Source organism: Diceros bicornis (genome assembly GCF_020826845.1).
Source record: "Diceros bicornis minor isolate mBicDic1 chromosome 13 unlocalized genomic scaffold, mDicBic1.mat.cur SUPER_13_unloc_1, whole genome shotgun sequence".
Lineage (NCBI taxonomy): Eukaryota > Metazoa > Chordata > Mammalia > Perissodactyla > Rhinocerotidae > Diceros > Diceros bicornis.
The window spans coordinates 21133533-21147848 of NW_026690866.1; the positions used below are offsets into that span (position 1 = coordinate 21133533).

Consider the following 14316-nt stretch of genomic DNA (forward strand, 5'->3'; position numbering starts at 1 on the left):
CTTCTTAATTACTTAAATTCTTAATTTCAGCTCTAACATAAACACAATATATCGCTTTAATTTATAAAAAAAGAGATAGCAGAGCAGTTTGACAATGAGAAAATGATTTCCTTTTGATGCAATAAAGCTCAAATAGATGGGAGAAAATTATATATTGGATCATATTAAGATATATGAGGAGCCAGTATTCATTAAAATTGACCAGCAAGACAGAGGGGGCGGAAAACCTGAGTATCTTGTTCTTTGTACTGATGTGGACTACATTTTGAAATGATAATATTTAGATTTCTTGGGTTAAAGTAAAACGTTATAAAATCCGGTTTCACCTGTTTGTATTTACTTACTTTAACATGTGTTCTGGAAAATTTAAATAACATAGGTCACGTTGTGATATCTCTGTTGGTCTTGTTTGGATACAGCCATGATGTGATGGTTAATTTTAGCTGTCAACTTGACTAGACTCAGGGGTTCCCAGGTAGACTGTGAAGCATTATTGCTGGGTGTGTCTGTGAGAATGTTTCTGGAAGACATTATCATTTGATTCCATGGTCTACATAAACAAACCCACCCTCACTAGTGTGGGTGGGCATCATTTAATCTGTTGAGGGCTCAATAGAACAAAAAGCAAAGAATGGCTGAATCCATTGTCTCTTCCTGACCTGGAATGTCCATCTTTTCCAGCACTTGGACATCAGAGGTCCTGGTTCTCAGGCCTTCAGAATTTGACTGAATTATATCACTGGTTTTTCTGGTTCTCCAGCTTGCAGATGGCATGTAGTGGGACTTATCAACCTCCATAACCTTGTGAGCCAATTCTTACAATAAATCTCTACTTCTATATGTTTATATATATTCTATGGTTCTATTTCTCTAGAGAATCCTGACTAATACACATGGATAACAAAGTGCATATTAAGTGCATATGGAGGAAATTTCCCTAGTCATAGGAGGCTCCCCCAATCCCCAGGAGGAAGCAACTCATCACATCCTGGCAGCAGACATGAGCACGTGCACACACACACACACACACACACACACACACACACACACCCAAGAAATTTGAAAATGTGCTCAAGCTCAAACTCTCACTCTCTGCCTTATTGTTCATCACAGCAGTGATTTCTACATGGCATGTTATACGTCCTTTGCCATTTATTATCCCTTTCCTCCCACTAAGACTAAATCAAACAGGGGCAGTGAGTCTGTTTAGTTATTTTGTAGATCACAGGTTTAACACCAGAGCTTTGCATATAGTAAGTGCTCTAAAAATAGAATGGCCAAAAAGTTTTCCTTCCAAACTGGAACATATCAGGGAATGAAAGGGTAATATTAATAATTATGATAAGACAACAGGAGAAATATGTGCTGAAGACAGAAATGGAGGATTTAAATGTTAAGATGAATTGATCACTTTCGCATTTTAAACAGATCATTGTGACTAGACTCTCATGATTGGATTACGAAGATAAAGGATTTGGAATCTTAAGCTACTCCTGCTAATTTATTGCAGTGTACCACCTAAATGTGGTATCTTTGCACAAGAGTAGTTAAGTGGAGTGGCTGGCCCCATGGCTTAGTGGTTAAATGTGTGTGCTCTGCTGCTGGAGACTGTGGTTCGGAACCCCAGGTGGGCTTCTCCAGCCATGCTGAGGCCGAATCCCACATACAGCAACTAGAAGGATGTGCAACTATGACATACAATTATCTGTTGGGGTTTTGGGGAAAAAAAGGAGGAGGTCTGGCAATAGATGTTAGCTCACAGCCGGTCTTCCTCAGCAAAAAGAGGAGGATTAGCATGAATGTTTGCTCAGGGCTGATCTTCCTCGGAAAAAAAAAAAAGAATAGTTAAGTGGATGGATTTAAAATATTTCATTAAGCAATGTTTTAGTGTTTGAATTTTATATGTATATGAATATAATTTATATCTTGTACACACAATACATGTGAGCCCTTTTTGTGTGCAAAGCCACATGTGAACATTATTCTGGGAAAATTTGGAAAATCCACATTAGTCTTATCTTCATGAAATAATGAATTTAGTGAGAAAGAACTAAATCTTGAAAGAAATAAATAATAATGCACATATAACTAAAATAGAAAAAAAATCAACAAAGAGGAAAAATGGAGTTTTGTAATTTAGGTTACTGGAGCAGGAGTGTTCATTGTCTGGAAGTGATATTTTGTATGAGGTCTGAAAGGTGAGTAGAAATAAATCAGAAGTGGATAACCTGTAGGTAGATTCAGAAGGGTGGATGCATGGTTCATTGATATGTGAGTGTGGGGTGGCAGGGTGTCCAGAGTGACACCCAGGGGTAGACAGGTTTTACCAAAAAGAAGTGAGTTTGGGGATACTGAGAGAGAAGCCAATTATTTGGGTAAGTGACTTGTTCAAATTGGGACCTGGTCATTGTGAGTTGAGTCATCACTGATGTGGTGAATGTGCAGGTAGATAAATGGGTCTGGGGTTCAGAGTTAGGTCTCTGCTGATTCTTTGGACATGTTTGGCTCATTAGTGGTATTTGAAGCCAGGGAAATGGATGGGGTTGCCCCAGAAGGAGGGTACAGATGGGGAACAGGTGTCAGAGCAGGGCTGACTTCTGAAGCATCAGTCATTGTGGGGTGGTCATAAAGAGAAGCCTGGAAGTTGCTCGGGAAGTTTAGACAGGCAAGAGCAGAACAGTGTAGGGCGGTGGATCCCAAGGACAAAGCGGCTTTTAAAAGGACATTGGAGTCCGCAATGTCATGTGCTACTGCAGAGCATGTCAGAAACATCATGAAAAGTCCCCAGTGGATTAGTAAATGTCATGGCTTGTGAGGTTAGCAGGAGAAGCATCCACAGAATGAGGATGGGATTGGGTGGGCACTGTGCAAACAGAGGCATTTGGATATATGTGACATTTTCAAAATGGATCCCTGGCAGGAGGAGGAGTGGAGAGGCATGGAGGCTGAGGACTATTAGGAATGCTGGCTGAGAGATTGTTTTGTAGATGGTAGAGATTTGTGCATATTTGAAACTTGAGGGATGATTCCAGTAGGGAAGTTATGGAAAGCACAACAAATATTGAGGGCATAATGTCATTGAAATGGAATGATAAGATAAAAATCAGAGTGGTTTCAGCCAAAAAATCAATTTCTTTGGATATAACAACAGAAAAGGTGTGATAAATGAATTCTTTATGAGGAATATTTGTAGATCTGATGACTAGAAAGTGAAAGAGTTCTTGTCAGGTGGTTAACAATTTATCTGTGAAATATGGAGGAGGTCGGAATATAGAGATTTATGGAACTCAAGAAATGGAAAGAAATGAGCAGAGCATTCAGGAAGCATTAGAGGAATGCATATAGATCCATTGGTTTCTGTTGATTCTCTGTTGGGATCCACAAGCTACTGGCGCATTCTCTGTTCAGTGCAAGTGTCAACATGGCATGGCAGGTATTTGAAATCATCTGAAGTGTGCAGGATGGATATGATGGCAATAAAGAATCTGGGAGTATGGTCAGTGGATGATTGAAATGATGGACTGTGAATCTGAGATTACTAGAAAGGATTATGAGAAGAAAAGAAAGAGAGCCTTGTGAAGATATTCCTACTGGAGTAATCTAGTTTATTGAAGAATGGTTATTTAGAGTGGATTTCTTTGTGTAAAAACTGGAAATGTGGAAATTTGTGGTGGGAATATGGTGTTTGTGAATTACTGATTTATGAGCAGGAGAATTTTCGGTGAAGATGGGATCAGGTTGTGGAAATGAATGACTAAGGATGGAGTAGTGAATAATTTCATTAGAGGTGAGGCCCTGAAAGGAGCTCTGGAGTCCTTGGAACTCTGTGTCCCAATAACAGTGGGCTGCGGGGCACCAGCATGTGTGTATTTGACCGTGACAGAGAGAGGAGGAGAGGAATGTTCTGAAGCAAGATGGCGGAGGGAAGTTGGTCTGGATTTGACACTGGATAATGACCTTGAGCTTTCTGTCCTTGTCTCACATCAGCTTGATGATGTCACTGAATCCTGTTCTCCATGTGTGGTCCCTGTACCAGCAGCTCAACGTCACCTCTTAGAAATGAAAATTCTCTATTCCTTCCCCAGACCTACTTGGGTTGAGTTCCAGCAATCTGAGTTTTAAAAACCCTCCAATGATTGTGATGCATAGTGTGATTTGAGACACATGTCTCCAGGGAGAGAAGGAGGGTGGAATATCCACGTGAGCTGAGAAGATTCTCCATGGATGGTAGTCTTCATCTTCCATTTTGTTGAAATTTCACATTTAATTTTGTTTTGAAAGAGAAAGCTCTAAAAATATTCCCCGACTTCATAGTGGAAACAGTATGACCATGAAACTAAACCCATTCAGAAAACTGAAGATCTATGCACCCTGAAGCCTAAGCAGCTGCATATTCCAGAGGCCAGTTACTGGAATAACTTCCCATCCTGGCGGTGAGGTCAGATGCAGTCAGTGGGAGGAGACCTTGGAGAAGCCGCAGCAAGTCTGTGGATACAGTAGACTGCAGGGACTCCAGGCCTGCAGCAGTGAAGGAGAATTCTTAAGTTCTTTGGAGTCACAAATACCTTTGAAACAGTCACACAGGCTGGTCCATGTGAATCCGTGGACCATGCCTGGGCTGAGGCATCTGCACACCAGCCCTGAGCCCACCCGGGCCACTGTCAATATTGGTCAGAGATGAGTCCAGGAATGGGTCTGGGTCGCTCACAGCCCCTCTGCAGGCAACGGGCATCTTCTAGAGATATCAGGAGACAGACACAGAAAGTGAAGAAAAGCATGGGAGAGACTGACTGTGGTCTCGAGGACAGACAAGATTGCGGGGGAGGCAGAGAGAGCAAGGAGCCAAGAAAGGCATCCTGAAAACACGGTAAGGAAAGCAACATCGGTGCTGAAGAAAAGGAGAGTGGTGCCGTTGAGAAATTCCCCATGAGACAGGCTTGACTCTCACAACATCTCTTTGTAACGTCCATCATGATCTTGACCTTTCATGGTAAACCTCAATTTTTATTTACCATGAGTTTTCTTCTTTTTATATTAAAATTGATAGGATAATTGAAACTGAAGAATTAGTGTTTTGAACTTACATTTGTTTTTTCTAGAACTTACACTCAATGAAGCGATGATACCTACTAGAATGAGATTTGTCTTTGAATGTATATTAAATCCGATTCCATAAATTTTTATTATGATTTTGCATCTAATTATTTTTTTTTGAAGTGAAAGATTCACCCTGAGCTAACATTTGTTGCCAATCTTCCTCTACTTTTTGTGTGGGTCACCATCACGGCATGGCTGCTAATGAGTATTGTAGGTCCATGCCTAGTAACTGAACCTGGGGCACCAAAGCAGAACATGCCAAGCTTAACCACTCAGCCAGGGGCCAGAGCGATGATTTTGCATCTAATTATAACATAAAACCCATCAATCTTTCTCTTCATGGTCACATGGTAATTCAGACATAGGTGATTTCTATATCATGAATTAAGTATCTCTTATCTGTTACGTGGCAAACTTGTGTAGCTTTGATTTTGGAATCTCCAGAATGAGCATACTCCCCTGGGGGCATTATTTTCCACTTAGAGAACCTTGGCAACAGGCTCATTGCCTTCCTTCCCACACTAGATCCAGAGTCGTGGAAATGTGTTTGCCTTGCACACAGCACAGAGCACATAGGAATTACTCAACAAACATGTGATAAGTGAATAATTGGTGGCATCATCAGGTCATTCACAGAAGCCAGACTGAGAGAGAGCTTCCTTAGGTCAGGAAGGAGACGCATTCCTTTATGTTTGTGATGTTTTTCATTTGTAACATTGTAATGTGAACACCAAGTATACTGTTTTTATCAAAATTGTGTTCTGAAGTGTTTCAAAAATCTCTAAAACTCAGAGTAGAGAAAAATCAATCTCTGTGAACCTGTTACTTGCTTCAAAGATTGTCAACTAGTATACCATTTGGCTTTGATTTTCCTCACACCAAGACCCCAAGAATTAACCAGAGGAGATGGCTGAGAGCACATCATTTCAGCGGTAAATATTTCAGTTTCTCTTACAGATGAGGGATGTTTGGAACACAAACACAATAACGTTATCACACACTAAAATAAAAATATCATTCGTATAATCAACTATCCAGTCAGTATCCAGTCTCCCAGTTTTGTCAAGGTTATTTCCTGGTTTGACATTTTATTTGAGTCAGGATCTTAATGAAACCCTTTTTTTGCAATTGGTTGATCTGTTTCTGAAGTCACTTTTAATCTCTTAGTAGTTCATGCATCTTGGGATTTGGGTGGGATATGAGTGTGTGTGTTTGTGTTGTCTACACGGATGTGTGAATTCTTTCTTTCCTGGATGGCAGTGCCCTGAAAGGAAGGACCTGGATTGTGGGAACCAGGATTTCTACTCTGCTTCTGGCTGAACTGAAAAGGCCTCCCTGGGTGACACTTGCAGCCTTCAGAAAGGAGGGGGAAGAAGTACTAAGGAATTCAAGACAATGGCCCTTGTCTTACAGGGTGTTTCCAGGGCATGATGTTCAAAATGCCGGGTGCTAACCCTTTAGCTCCAGGTCGTCGGGTTGGTTCTCGGCATGAGCTCTGAGCAGTGTCTGTTAACCACACACCTGGGAAGCATCTCAGCATTTTAATTGGTAAGGTTGTGTCTGTTGTGTCTAAGATTGGTGGCATTCCCCTGCTGGACCAACTTCTATACCTGCCCCTCTCCTGCATCATCTTTCAAAACTCCCAACAGGAAAGTTTCACATCCCTGTAACACAAATCCGTATAACCACAGCACAGACTGGGGAAAAAACACAGCCGTCCCAGGGGCTACGTGCTCTATTATCTCAGGCCCAGCAGCCCCTTTGGGACAAGTCAGTAACAACACGAGTGTGTAAACTAGTGATTGTCTGAGTCCAGGGACCTCAGAACCACATGCGCCGAGATGTCACCCAGGGCAGCGAGGGATGGTGTGGGTCATTCAGTGGACAGGATTAAGGTCTATTTTACTGGCAAACCAGAGCTTACCCCTGATCCATCAGGCCCAGCCGGGGAGGAATGGCCATGATGTACCTGACAGAGATGCTGGGGGCTATCTAGGGAATTTCTGCCCAAAAAGAATCATACAAGGAAATGCAGGGATGTTGGAAATCCTAGTTCATTGGGAGAAGTTAGGTTTATGGAACAAAGTCCTGTTGTAGTTTTAAAAGGTTCATCATGAATCTTTCCCTCTGGATATGAAACAAGCGGGAAAAGGACTTCCAAGGACATGGGCCAGGATCCCAGGGGGATTCCAATCTTGGCAAAGGGTGAATGGGGAGCCCTAGAGGCGGCCTGATGGGGATGTCCTGTGGGCCCATAGTCCATCTGCACATGGTCTTCCTCTGTCCTTGTCCGTTACACATGCAAACTTTTATCTTTTTACATTTTTTTCTCATTTACTGTTGATGCAAATCCAGAGACTGGTTAGAAAATGGCAAGTTCCAATATCTGATCAAAGAAACCTCAATAAGAGAAGCAAAAAACATTCCTTCTTCCTGGAAAGCTGTAGAAAGACAGCCATTGTCTTGGGGAAGGACATGGTCCTGGTAGGCGCTAATTGAAAGACAACCACATTTCAGTGGTTATTGCTCTGCCTGGGAAAGTCCCTCCAACCTCTACATCCAGGGAGATCTGAGGGGCTGTCTCTGCTCCTGGCCCAGGTGAACCACACAGAAATGTACCTGTCCTCTGAGGAAGGGGGACTTGAGGGTTTCATTCAGTAGCCAGGGAGGAGGCTGGCCCTCCTCCCTTCTGCCACATACAATAAACTGTGAGCATACACAAGTTCTTAATTCAAGGAGGAAAGTGAGATTCTGTGTCTTATTTACATGAGCATAAGAAGTGAAAGAACCACACCACAACACCCAGGCTGTGACAGAAACAGGATATAACGTAACAGTCAAATCTACCATTTACTAGTAAAGAAATAATATCACTCCTCCCCAATCGGTTAACAGTCGCTGGGGTGCAGATGTCAAGGAGTTGGAGGGGATGGTGCCCTCCCTCTGGGGCTTTAGGGGAAACCAGGGAAAGTCTTAGGATGTCCTTGTTCACTCAGAGTGGGAAGAGCTGGCCCGGTACACCCCGAGGGCGCCAGTGTCCCTGCAGGTCAGGAGGAGCTGCACTTGTGGTCTCCAGAGTGTGACGGCTCATTGCCAAATGCATGGCGGCTGAAGAGAAGAAACAGACTATTTTGGGATACCTCCCTGAGATTCATGGCACACCTCCCTCCCCCCCTGCACTCTTATCCAAACCCTGTGCCGTGTGCTGAGTCCATCAACAGCACCCCGTCTGTCCCTGATGCAGGAGGCATCATTGAGCATCACCCATTTCAGAGGATGCAACTGAATCCCAGAGAGGAGAGGGGAGCGGCCCGTCCCTGTCCTGGTCAGCAGTGGAGCTGGCATCCAGACCCATGCTTAGCCTGAAGCTGTACTGAGCCCCTGGATTCAGTCGCTGCTGGTCCCAACACTCACTCGGCCCTAAACTGGAAGATGTCCGGTTCCTCTTTCTCTTGAAGAGCCGCATTTTGCTCGCCTTCTGGTGTGCGGGCTCCAGCTGGCAGGAGACCCAGTAGCTACAGGACAGAGTGGACCTGTGAGCTTCCAGGAGCCACACCTCAGGTGCCCCTCCCAGATCCTGCCAGCAGCTGAGTCCCAGTGCCCCATGGGTCACCACGCTACGACTTCTGAGGCTGATTAGCGAGCCAGGTCACAGGCTCTGGAGCTGGCCATCAGAGAGAGTCTGCCCTGCCCTCACCCAACTCCTGTCCCCCTCACCTCTCATGGACACTGAGGGGCTCCATGGCCTGGAACCAGGCCCCAAATCGCTCTTCGGCCTCCAGGTCATACGCATTTGCAGCCTGATGGAGCAGCTGGGTCCTACTGATGATTTTGAATTTCTGGGAGGAAGGACAGGATGCAGACAGGGCTTGGGTGGGGAACCCAACCAGGGACTTGTGCAGATTGAGGATCTGGTCTGGGGTCTGTGCTCACTCGGGAACCCTCCTTCCTTCCCACTCCATTCAGGACTTGCCTGTCCTCCCAATTGGCTGGAATTAGTTCCTCATCCAGGAAGGTGTCCTTGATGCCAGGCCCCCCCGCACCCACCAACGTGATGGGATTCCCAACTTTGTGGATCTGACCCAAGGGATGAGGACAGAGAATGTCTTGCTAGGGGAGGTCTGTGATTTCCACTTCCCCAACCTCCCCACAGCTGCTCACCTCACACCCTTTCTGGAAGTTGGACCGATTTCCCTGGAAAGGAGACAGCCAATGTCCATCAGAAACAGCCCCCTAAGCCCAGAACCAACCCCCATCCCACCCCTTCTCAGGCTGCAGTAACGTCAGGGCCCAGCAGAGAGCAGAGCTTCCACAAAGAGAACTTGACACTGGGCCAGGCTCTGGGCTCCAGAGCAGGAGGGACAGGGGAGCTGAGGCCAGAGACCTTATGTAGCACACCATCTCTGATGACAGATGGGGAGACTGAGGCCTCAGGGAGGAAGGGACAGCTGGACCACAGAAGTGCTTCCTCACTTGCAGGGGCTCATGGCACTCCCCCAGGGGCAGGGCCTGAGGGGGAGGCTGAGTGCAGCTCAGACACAGCCTCCTGCAGCTCTGCAGGCAGGCAGCACTGAGCTTCACCAGCCCAGGGAGCCTGGTGCGGGGCTTATGCGGAGCGTCTATTCATGCATTGCTAAGATGGGCCTGACTCCCCAGCTCCCAGGGGTGGCCATGGGGCCCTCATGAGAGGAGGTTTGCCAGGTACTGAGAGCTCAGGGCCCAGTGCAGGGCTCTTGCCTCCCAACCCTCAGGATCCTGCTCCCTGGTCCCACCTCCAGGCTCACTCACTTCCAGATCATCCTCCATCCCAATGTTCAGCAGCTTCAGGTGATAGAGGAACGTGCCCAGGAAGGGGACGACACCCTGTGAAATCAGGGTTGGAGTGGTGAGATGAGTCCCACCTCTCAAGTGCCCACATGTACCCTCCCCCAAATCCCTTCACCCCAGCCTCCTGCCCACCACAGACTCCCACAGAGAACAGCCTAGGACCCTCAGTGGCCTGCACCCAGTTGCCCCCTCCAGGACCACCCAACTTCCCCAGTCACCTCCCAGGGGTGGCTTTTGGCAAATCCCAGAGTATGTGCTCCCTGCCCCTCCTGTCCCTAATCTATCCTGGGCCCAGCCCTTCCAGGCCTCCTCCCGGTCACTTCCAGGACAGGCATTTCAGGCTCTGGGGCTCCAGTAGCTGGGCTGGAGCAGGAGGGACCCCTCTCTTAGGGAGGCCTCAAGCCGTGAGGAGAGAGACCCTCTCCTCTAACACCTGGATCCTCCCCCTCAGGCACCTTCACCTGCTGCTGCTGCCTCTCCTGGGCTCCCTGGGGATCCATCTCTAGGGTGGCCCACACAAAGGTCACCTCCTGCAGGGTCAAGGACAGGATCAGGGAGGCCATGCTCCCTTCCCAGTGTCTCGCAGGCCCCTGATCCTGGACCCCGGACATCTGGTGTCTATGGCTGCTCCCATTCTATAGTGCTCTGATTCTAGATCACTCCCATCTCCAACACTCCCTCCTCTGTGCCCTCAGTCCTGCCCAGGCCCCTAAGCCTCTCTCCTCATCAGGAAAGTGTGAGGAGGACTCCCATGCCTCCCAGGGTCCCCTGAGGACTCAGTGTCATCTGACTGTCACCAATACTCTCCCCTCCCCCCTCGAGGAGGAGGAGCACAAAGCTCCTGCACATTCCTCTCCCCCTTGTACCTCATCACCCCTGTGAGGCCTGCAACACAGATCATCTCCCTCCATTTCCCAGATGAGGAGACCGAGGCCCACAGAGGGGCAGTGACTTGCTCAGGGGCCCACAGAGGAGACCGTGCCCCCTCCCAGCCAAAGGGCCTGGCCCCCGGTCTTCACTCCTCCTCCAGACACACCTCTGACCAAGGTCCTGTCCTCTGGACTCTCGGGGTGTGTTGAGGCCCTCAGTGAGCCTGAGCCATGTATCGGGAGGCACAAGGTGTCTCGGGGTCCTATCCAAGTTGATTCTGTGTTTTCCAGCCCCCTGGGATTCTCTGACACCAGGCTGGACCTGAGGCCATGCCAAAGGCCTCAGCTCCCTAGGATCCCCTCAGGATGAGCCCTGCACAGAACTCCTGCTTTATTCACTCAGGAAGGGGACCCCCTTGTGCCACATCTGAGTGACAGTGTAGGGGGTGACCATGGCGCTGTGTAATGGTGACATTTGAATCCTTTTTTACTTGGAAACTTCTAATGTCCTGTCAGGAAGGTCCATTAAGAGTCTGTAAGTTCCCCGATAATTCTCATTGCAATCTGGGGCGTATCTTTGTCAACAAGGCACCGGGCGAGACTCACTGGTTTGTCAGCAGTGACCACTATCTGGTTAGAGAGCACAGTCCCAGAGACCACACAGTTCTGTCCCAGATCCACCATTTGGCCCAAGGCTGGGCAGCCCCTGTGTCCACAAGGCCTGTGTGACCTCACAGTGCCCATCCCTGGGGCAGGCAGAGTGCCCTCCCCTGCGAGGTGCAGTGAAGACAGAAGAAGCAGCAGGGGACTGGCTTCCTGAGGACAGGCTGGGCTGCTTTAGGAAGAAAGGAACACCCACCCACTCCATCCACCCACCAGCCTGGAGGAAGAGGGCCAGCTGATAGGTCCGCATGGAAGCCAGAGACCTGCTCATTCTGCCAGCTCCTCACCTCCTGGAACAGTCCAGGCGACACCACTATATCCCGTGACCAAGGCCTCCTGCCCCAATCAGTCCCCACCAGCCCCAGCAGGTCACAACCCCCGCTTCCTGTCAAGCTGGACAAGACAGACCGTTATTTCTCAGGGAACTTTAAGTGAAAAGTTTCCCAAAGCACATCCTGCCTGGTCCCTCCCCACCTCACCTCTCCTCCTTCCAGATCTCCAGCCTCCACTCACCTCCTTGAGCAGCTTCCTGCTCTCCAGCTGGTTTGTTTTCATCAACTTTTTAAGTTTTGTCCAGTTCTTCCTGAGGAGGGAAAAAAGGAAAGAAACACTATGGAGTGGTTTGAGGGTAAATCCCTTTTGTTTGAAAACCTAGAATATCCAGACAGCCTGGATGAGCATTTTCACTGTGTCCTCTGAGCCCTGAGGTGTCTGGGACTGGGGAGGGGTCACTCCTATTGTTACCTGGGGCCTCCATTCTCTTATCTTCTCAGCAGATGTGTTTTAAACAGTCTTAATTTCATGTGGACAGAGAGTTCTGTTGCTGAAAACACTTGAAAATCTTCAATTTGGCTCAAACCAGGATCTGTCACTTAGGGAAACTGATTCCTGAAGCAGAACCACTGGCCTAAGTTTTCAGAAAGACTCCAAGCCTGCCAACCAGGTCAGACCCTATCACCAGGGTTTGCTGTCTTCCAGGAGGTCCCAACTGACTGAAGGGCAATGCCAGCCCTGTGTGGCATCTGGTCCACCCTGGTGGTGCTAGCATGGAGAGAGGCCTACCCACCTGGACACCCATCTCCATGTCTCTTTTAAACGCTGAATGGAGGGGACCTGCAGAGCCCAGAAGATCGCATGGAGTGAGGAAAGTTTCCTCAGGCCTTGGCTTTCCTGGGGGAATGGAAGAGAATGATCTGTGAGGGGGAGCTGGAGCCCTGCTTCCTCTGGCTTCTGTCGCCTCATTGACATCTCCTGTCCTGGATGAGACAGCGGCTCAGGGAACCCGGGAAAGGCACAGCTGGAACATGATGAGGAATACTTCCAGGAGGAGGATTTTAGCTCAAGGCAAGGAAGGAGCCCAGGAAGGGGTGAGCTTCCCACTACTGGGACCAGGAGTCAGGTTATCGAGGCACTGGCAGGAGGGGCCTAAGGATTGTGCAAAGGCTCAGACCACAGACTTCAAACATGAGAACTGAAAAAGGAGAAAGGGCAGTTCCCCTGACTCCAGAAAGGGGCTCTCAGGGGCTCCCACATCTTACCCTGGCCATGTGGATTCAGAGCTCCACCACCCTGGCCCTGTCCTGGACCGTCATGCTCGGGTCCCCAATGCAGGTGGTGACGACACATTCGACCATTGTATTAAAGTGGGTCGTGTTGGCATGGATGGTGGGTGCCAGGTGCTCATTACCCCTGTTGTCACACTGGGACCAGATGGAGTCCAGGAAGTCGTGGGGCATCACTTTCTTGAAGAGATCCTGGGCAGGCCAAGGAGTGTCACCCAGCCCTGCCACAGCCCAGCTCAGTGTCCACATCCCCCAGTCCCAGGCCGGGTCAGAGGTCAAAGCTGGAGCTCAGGAAGCTGATAATGCCGCCTGAGACTTGTGGGAGTCCCTGGGTGTTGCCTGTGTCCCCTGAGGGCACCCAGCACAGGATGACCCAGGACACGATACTGTGGTGCAGGGAAGTGGTATTTGCTCGCTGCCCAGTCTCACTTCCTCCAAGCACCAGAACTCGGCTCCTGCTTGACCGTCTCTAGGGGTATCTCCCACCCATTCTGACCATCCTAGGATCTGTCTCCTCTTTCAGGTGCACATTTCCCCAAGGCAGCAACAACCACAGGCTTTGTTTGTCTGCCTTGTAGTCATGTACACATGAGGTGCCTAATTAGTGCTGAGGCTGTTGAGGCCTCCTGGGCAAATGAGTGAACTACCCAGGACGAGACAGCACTTCAGTGTGCTCCGCTCCCCCACCAAAGTGCAGACTCTGCCCAATGTCCTCTCTGCTTCACCTCGTCCATCTGCACAGCCACTCTGCAAGGCAGCTGCTCTCAGTGTCCAGCTCTACTGTCCACATGAGCACAGCAAAAACTTGGGAGTTAATAAGTCTGCTCAGGTCACATGAGGGTAAGCAGGGAAGCTGGACCGAGATCATGGGATTCTGGATCAGGAAATGTCAGGTGTGGGACAGCTCATGGCACAGCAAAGGCCGACGCCACCGGCCCTGAGAGCCCCGCTGCTCACCACATCCATCAGTGTCAACTGCTCTGCCACCAGCCGGGGAGGGAACTCCAAGAAGTCAGGCTTCTCCTCCCTCAACAGGTTCTTGCTGGTCACATCCCAGGGGCAGACGGGCTCTGGGGCTGGATCTGGCTCTGCTGTTATCTCTCCAGGTGGAAGGAGGATTCTCCCTGAAGCCAATGGTCCAGCTGGCTCCAGCTCAGGAGCTGGCACTGGGGCTGGAGCTGATGTTGGTGGTGGCTCTGTCCCTGGAGGGACTGATGGAGGTGACACTGGCTCCAGCTCTGGCACAGGTGGTGGAACTAGAGATTGAGCTGGATCTAGCCGTGGAGCTGGCCCTTGCT

At 48.8% G+C, this 14316-nt stretch overlaps 1 long non-coding RNA gene across 1 annotated transcript; it reads right to left on the reverse strand.

The window, feature by feature from the left end:
• Positions 1-12003: 12003 nt before the first annotated feature.
• Positions 12004-14073, reverse strand: LOC131401697 (uncharacterized). Its single transcript, XR_009217848.1, has 3 exons — positions 13976-14073; positions 12995-13210; positions 12004-12039 (listed from the first exon to the last, which is right to left on the reverse strand). It is a non-coding gene; the product is annotated as an uncharacterized LOC131401697 (long non-coding RNA).
• Positions 14074-14316: the final 243 nt, after the last annotated feature.